The sequence below is a fragment of the Myotis brandtii genome, unplaced genomic scaffold (genome assembly GCF_000412655.1).
Source record: "Myotis brandtii unplaced genomic scaffold, ASM41265v1 scaffold45, whole genome shotgun sequence".
NCBI classification, from domain to species: Eukaryota; Metazoa; Chordata; class Mammalia; order Chiroptera; family Vespertilionidae; genus Myotis; species Myotis brandtii.
The window spans coordinates 7,047,081-7,054,761 of record NW_005367209.1 but is presented as its reverse complement, the minus strand read 5'-3'; positions in this window follow the sequence as shown (position 1 = coordinate 7,054,761).

The following is a 7,681-nucleotide window of genomic DNA, read 5'->3' as shown; positions in this document are numbered from 1 at the left end:
ACTTACAGTGATACAGTAGTACCAGCTAATCTCAAATCCTATTCAAATTTTACCAGTTGTCCCAATTATATCCTCCATAACAAAAGGATCCAATTCAGAATCACACATTGCATTTAGTTATCACGTCTGTCTTTGAGTTGATCATATATAGACTAATTATTTTGAAGAATATAGACTATTTTGAGGACTATTCCTAAATTTGGGCCTGATGTTTCTTCATGGTTAGATTCAGAATATGCATTTTATCAGGAATATCACATAAATTGTACTGTATTTTTATTCTATCCTGTCAGAGGTACACAGTGTCTATGTATCCCATTTCTATGTGTTAACCTTGAACACTTGATTAAGATGGTGCCTGCCAGTTCTCTCTACTGTAAATGTATCTATTTTTCCATTTGTAGTCAATAAGTTATTTTGTGAGAAAGGCACATTGCGACCATGTAAATATCATTTGTCAAACTTTGGCCCACTAGTTTTAGCATCATTGATATTTCTTGGCTGGATTACTACTACGATGGTTGCCAAATGATTTTTCTAATATCATCATTTCTTCTACATTCATCAGTTAACATACCATTGTAAAGAAAAGCTTTCTTTTCTCATTTATTTTATTATATTAATGTGGATATATGGATTCCCATTTTATTCAGTGAGTAATTATTATCTATTAATATAATTTGTTGTTTGATACTAAATTTGTCCCAGATTTGGCCAGTAAGCTGGTTCCTGTATCCTTTTGGCATGTCCTATCATTCTTTGATCACATCCCTTCCTTACTTTCTGGTACAACAAGATGTTTCAGTCTCTTCCTGTTTTCCTGCCCTAACCCTGAAATCAGTCATTTCACTACGGGGCCCTGGTTCCTTTTATTGGAGCAAGTATTTAGAAACCAGATCTGGATGCTAGGTATCATCTACTGGGGCATCATTGCTCTTAGGCACTCTCAGTGCAAGGGAATATACGACTTTATGTACACACACACACACACATATATATATATACATATGCGCAAATGTAGCCATATATATACTATTTCTCTCCTTAAAATGCTGTGAGTTTACACTGGTACCTCTGATTCCAGTCTAATATCTCAAGAGTTCATTTTATTTTTCTCCCTTTCATATATGTAACTCTTATCTGGCAGAGAAACTTAGCTCTTATTATTCTTAATATATTTACTTAACTGATCAAGCCCCTCCAGTGTACCCAGTCTGTCTTTCCTAATGAGACTATATGGATGCCAGCCTTACTCAGCATCACCTAATGGTTTTTAGGCTGAATTATTCATGAACTAAGGAAGTACAGTGGACCATCATTATTTGCAGATTCACCTACTTGCTGAAATATATTTGTAACCCCCAAATCTACTCGCTTTCATGGTCATTCATATACACATGCAGAGGGGTGACAATTTCGTGTGGTTCAACACATACATTCCTAGCCTAGGTCATACAAGGTAATGCTCTGCCTTTTTGTGTCATTTCTCATATTGTAAACAAGGTTCTTTTTGAAGTCTGTGTAGTGCCATGTTTTTTGGATTTTTTTGGTGTGCTTTTTATTGGTGATTTCATTTTTTAAAATGGCCACCAAGCATAGGACTGATGTGCTGTCTAGTATTCTTTAGCTCAGGAGGGCTGTGATGTATGCCTTATGGAAAAAACGTGTTAAGTAAACTTTGTACAGTCATAAGTTACAGTGCTGTTGGCCATGAGTTCATTGTTAATGCATCAACAATATAATACATCCAGAAAAAGAAAGCGGAAGTTTGCCAATCTGTACATGGTAACTCCAGAAAGTGACATCTATCGTGCATGGTGAATTTGTAGAAAGAGGAAAAAGTGGGTAAATTTGTGCATTTGTGAGATGATGAACAGTAAAAAGGCATAGTGGATAGCATTGTTGACCACTATGAGCATTGTTGAGTGTTTTTGTCACAAAGAGGTGTTTGATTTTGTTAAATGCTTTTTCTGCATTGAGAGGATCATGTTTCCCCCTTTATTAATATTGTATACAACATCAATAAATTTTGTTATTGTAAATCCTCATCTGAGAATATTTTTTTCCATTGATTTTAAAAAATATATTTTTTAAATTGATTTTTAGAGAGAAAGGGAGTGAGAGAGAGAGAGGGAGAAACATTGCTGTGAGAGTGAAACATCAATTGGCTGCCTCTTGCACACCCCCCACCAGGGATCCAGCCTGCAACCTGGGCATGTCCCCTGACTGGGAATTGAACTAGCAACCTTTCAGTGCCTGGGACAATGCCCAACCAACTGAGCCACACATGCTAAGGCTCCATTGATTTTTAGAGAGAGGCAAAGGGAGGGAGGGAGGATCAGAGAGAGAAGCATTGATGTGAGAGAGACACATGATTGATTGCCTTTCACCCGCATCCCGACTGGGGTGGAAGTGAACCTGCAACTTAGACACGTGCTGTTGACTGGAAATCGAACCCAAAACCCTTCAGTGCACGGGCCAACACTAACCACTGAGCACACCAGCCAGGACATACATTTAGTTCTAGGTCTGATATCATTTCAAGTTAATATTTGTGTATGGCATGACGCTAAGAGTCAAAAGTTCATTTTTTTCCATATGCATATCCAGTATATTAGCACTATTTGTGGGAAAGACTGTTATGTTACCATTAAATTGCCTTGGCATTTTTGTACAAAATCAGTTGATTATCTGTGTGTGGTTCTATGTCTGGACTCTCCAGTTTATTCTCTTGGTGTATATGTCTGTTCTTATACTCATAGAACATTGTCTTGTTCACTGTCAAGTAGTCTTCCAACTTTTTTTTTCTTTATCAAAATTGTTTTGGCTATTCTAAGTTTTTTGCATTTCTATGTAAATTTTATAATTAGCTTTATATCCTTTATTCTGCAGTTATTTTTCTAGATGAGAGAATGTTTATTTTTCTGTGCAGTATTTTAGATAAATTCTTCTGATATATTTTTCAGTTTATTAAATGTCTCTTCAGCTGAGTCTTCTCCAGTGATTAAACCATCTATAGAATTTTAAATTTCATTGACTTTATTTTATTCTGGAAGTTCCATTTAGTTGTTCTGCTTTATTTTCTTTTTTAAAAAGTGTTTTATGTCCTCCTTATTTTTTTTTTTTTTAAATCCTCACCGAAGGACATGCTTAGAGAGAGGAAGGGAGAGAAAGAGAAACATTGATCGGCTGCCCTCTGTATTTACCCTAACTGGGGATCGAACCCGCAACTCAAGCATGTGCTCCCACCCGGAATCAAACCGGCACAGGACAATGCTCAATCTTCTGAGCCATTCCAGCCAGGCACCTTCCTTTTGGTTTTGATGCTTTTATCTTTAATATTGTTAAACATACTTATTTTATAGTCTTTATAAGACTGTTATGTTTTCTGAATCCTGTCCATTTTATGTTGAGGTATTGCCTTTACACAGTGGTTTCATTTTGTTTCTACTAGAGATGTCTTGGGGCATTACTGGCTCACTGGCATGGGCCAGTTTTGTTAATTTCCCATGGGGGGGCGGGGTCCTGAATCTATACATATAAAAGTCTAAGTGACTGAACGACTGAATGACCGGTCAGCCAGTCGCTATGATGTGCACTGACCACCAGGGGGCAGACGCTCAATGCAGGAGCTTCCCCCTCATGGTCGATGCGCTCCCATAGCGGGAGCGCAGCTCAGCTGACCCACGGGCGCCAGATGCAGGGATCATGGCTGGTGAGCACTGCTGTGGTGGTGCGAGCCTCTCCCGATCAGGACTGACTGGGCGCGAGCTGGTGGCAGGCGCAGCAGGGCCAGGATGAGCGGGAGCGGCAGGCAGGAGCAGCAGGTGGTATTGGACTGCTGGTTTTGGCCCGATCACCGCAGGCCACATTGAGGGATCCCACCGGTGCACAAATCCATGCACCGGGCCTCTAGTTATAAGATAGAGTTAGTAAAATTAGACCTCAAATCTATATGAGGTCTATGTCTATGGTTTCAAATTCTCAAAGGGAACCTTTTCCTCACCTTACCTATAGCTTAAACTGAGGCAGACAAGCTTTCTGGTCTTGTTCATGCAGGTGAATTTTTCCTTGTTTATTGTCATTGAAAGTATAGGCCTTTGAGGGTCACAACTTTGCAAGAAATCTTAGATCCAACTCTCCACCTTTCTGAAGTGCCTTTTCTACTTTTCTCCTGCTTTCTGTCTCCTTTTCTCCACTTCCATCAGTTACTGAAATGTCTTAAATGCTTCTGGGGCCAATACAAAGATCAGCAGATACTCCCATTTCTGGCTTTTGGTTCACATTTTGTTTCATGCTATTGGCAGTTTTCTCTCCTTTCTTGAGAACTTAGCTAAGCTTTTCAAAGGGCATTTATCCAGCATTTCTAGACTTAGTAGCTAGAGAGTTTTAGTAGATTTTCTAGATTGTTGTATTGCAAGATAAAAAAGGTAAGATTGTGTACTTTCAAGATTGAGTTTAATATACAGAAATATAGGATGTCAGCCAAAGTATAAAATTACTTTTTACATATGCATTTATTAATTTCTATTTTTAAATGGCAACTCCTCTTTAAAAACGTGATCAGAAGCCTGATTTTCCTGTCTGCTTCCTGAGGAAGCAAAAAGGCAGAAACTTGGTGAGTTAGCAAGACCAGTTGTTGCTATAGTAAACAGGGAACTTCCTGGCAGTGGCTCTATTAACAGTAGGAAATGAAACCATGGCAGTGTTGCTTTAATTTGTCACAAGATTGTGTGTTTTGGTTTTTTAATGTTTTCATTACTTTTAGAGGGGGGAGAGGGTGGGAGAGAGGGAGAGAGAAAGAGAGAGAGAGATATTGACATCCATTGGCTGCCTCCTGCACGCACCCTGACCAAGAATTGAACCGTCAACCTTTCGGTGCACAGGATGATGTTCAACTAACAGCCACGTGGCCAGGGCTGCCACAAGGTTTTGTTTCCCATCTTTGACATAGGCGTTTTAGGAACTGGCCTTTATATCAAGGAATTGCCCTTTCCAGTTTATTTTACTCATTGAGTCAGACAGTGATAGAAAATCTCACTGGCTGAGTACATTGCACCATACTATGAGTTTGTAATTATTGGACAATTATGGTAAATTTCAATCAGGTTTTTAAAACTTTCCATTCAGCTCTTAGAGGGGAGTCCTTTTCCTCATGTGGCTGTTGACATACATCAACCAGGGGGTAAGAGCACAGATTTCAGAATAAGATATATCTGGGTTTGAGTCTTGCCACCAATCTTTGCCATTTTGGAATTGTGTGTTTAATGTGCTATCTACATTTAGATGCATAACCAGTACAGCTGGAAAGAGAAACAGACCTAGGTATTGAAAAACAAGGCCAATGATTATTCTTTGCTCATCCTATGTGAGCATTGGTCTCATCTGTGAGAACGGGAGGTGAACTGAGCAGCCTCCATAGTCTCCTCTAAAAGTCTTTAAATTAGTTCAACTTTGGATTAACAAATGAGGAAGCTGAGTTTAGGAAATGTCTGTAAAGCCCACTGCCTGGTCTTTTAGTTCTTAGTACTTGGGCATATGCTTCCTTTTTTTAGAGGGGGGGGGGGGCAAGGGAGAAAGAAAGAGAGAGAGAAGCATCTTGCTCCAACAGGGGAGGGAACCTGTAACCTAGGTATGTACCCTGACCAAGAATTGACCCGCAACCTTTGGGGATACAAGACGATGCTCCAACCAACTGAGCCACTTGGCCAGGGTGGGCATATGCTTTTTTGGAAGGACCCCAGCAGTTTAGTTTTGATTCAGCTCTTGGTGAATTTGGGCACATTATGTACAACATATAACAATTTTTCCTGCCATAAGAATATTTCTTCAGGAGCAAAATTTAGCACAAAATCTTCTTTTACTTTTTTTTATTATGTATAAGTAATAGATGATACTTGGATAGTACAGAGGTCCCAACATTGTTAACATTTTGGTTTATTTATTGGGAGTCCTCTTTCCCCCAGTGGTTTTTGTTTCTTCATCACTGTAAATACATTTAATATATGTGCCGGTTAGGTTCTTAGAAAGCAGATTGAGATGGAGTAGGGGAGCAAAGGGCTTATTGGTGTGAATGTAAAAGGGGCTACAGAACCGGCAAGCTCAGAGTACCACATGACAGGCTTCACAAGCTCAGTGACTGAAAGTGACCACACGGAATGGTTTGATCATAGATTGCTAACTGGGCAGGTCAAGGTGGTTAGTCACGCACCAGGCCTATAACTTTCTCAGCAAAAGTCAGTCTTTACCTTAAGTGAGCCCTGTGAAATATCAGAGTATGAAATCTAGATATATAAAAGGCTAAGCGACTGTCCAACCGGTAGCTATGATGCGCAATGACCACCAGGGGGCAGATGCTTAACGCAGGAGCTGCCGAGCTGTGGTGACTTGGCAGCGGCGGTTTTCTGGTGACACACCCTGGAACCAAGAGAGGAGGGAGCCCGATTCCAGGGTAGTCACCCGAGAACCGCCTTCTCACAATCCGGGACCCCTTGGGGGATGTCGGAGAGCCGGTTTCAGTCTGATCCCCGCAGGCCAGGCTGAGGGACCCCACCTGCCGAGGAACCCTGCTCACTGCACAGATGCCCTTCGAGCCACGGTGCCACCCCAGGTGCGGCTGGCCAGGGAGGGACGGCACGTCTCACCCAGTCCTGCCAGCCACCTTCCAATTAATTTCTTTTCAATGTTCATGAATCCCTGCACTGGGGCATTAGTATCAGAATAATTTTCCAGGCTCCTCAGAGTCACAACCTAGCACCAGAGCACATGACCATGAAACTCCTCATTGTTATCTTATTGCCCACATACCACCTCTATTTACTGTAAATGTTAAATATTAACTATCCTGTCCCCACCACTGTAAAAGAAGTAACTGTCTCTTCATTTTACTTTTTATCCAATCCTAGATATTTCCTTGCTTTGTTTTTTTCCGTCTCCTTAATCTGCCACCAGTGGATTTCATGTATCCTTTCTTACGTCTTCTCTTTTGATTCTAAATGTATAAAAAAAGAACTGCCAAACTGCCATTCTCTGGAGCATTTTCTCAATTTGTTGAGATCTTGTTCCTGGGCGTGTCCTCAGATTTTGTTCAAATAAACTTTTATAAAATTTTCCTATCGGTTTGGATTTTCTTTTGTCGACATTGGGGAGTAATGACTATGAGGAAACAGGAAAAGGGTAGGATCGGGTAGGGGAAGCCACCAGACTGCAGTGCACACCTGACAGAGTCTCTGTCAGCCCAGATTGCCCAATAGTGGAGTATCTCACTGGACAGAAACGCTAGAGCCTTGGACCACTTCATTGCCTAGTCATTGGGCAGTCAATGAATGTCTTTGTATGAAGTTTTCTTTTACTGTATTCAGGATTATTTTAAAGAAGTGTGTGAACATTCGGAAGGCCCTCTGTTGAAAGGGATTGTCTTTTACTGTACAGTGTCAGTGCAAGATATGAGCAACCTATGGCATCAGGTCCCCAACAGCTTTAGATCTTGTTTTCCTAATCTTGGCTAGTTTGTAGCTTAAAAATGGTGTCTCTTCACCATTTCGGGGTTTTTGTGTGTGTGTTTCAGGTTTTATTTTTTTATTTTTATATTTTTATTTTTTATTTTTTTTAAAAAATATATTTTATTGATTTTTTACAGAGAGGAAGGGAGAGGGATAGAGAGTTAGAAACATCGATGAGA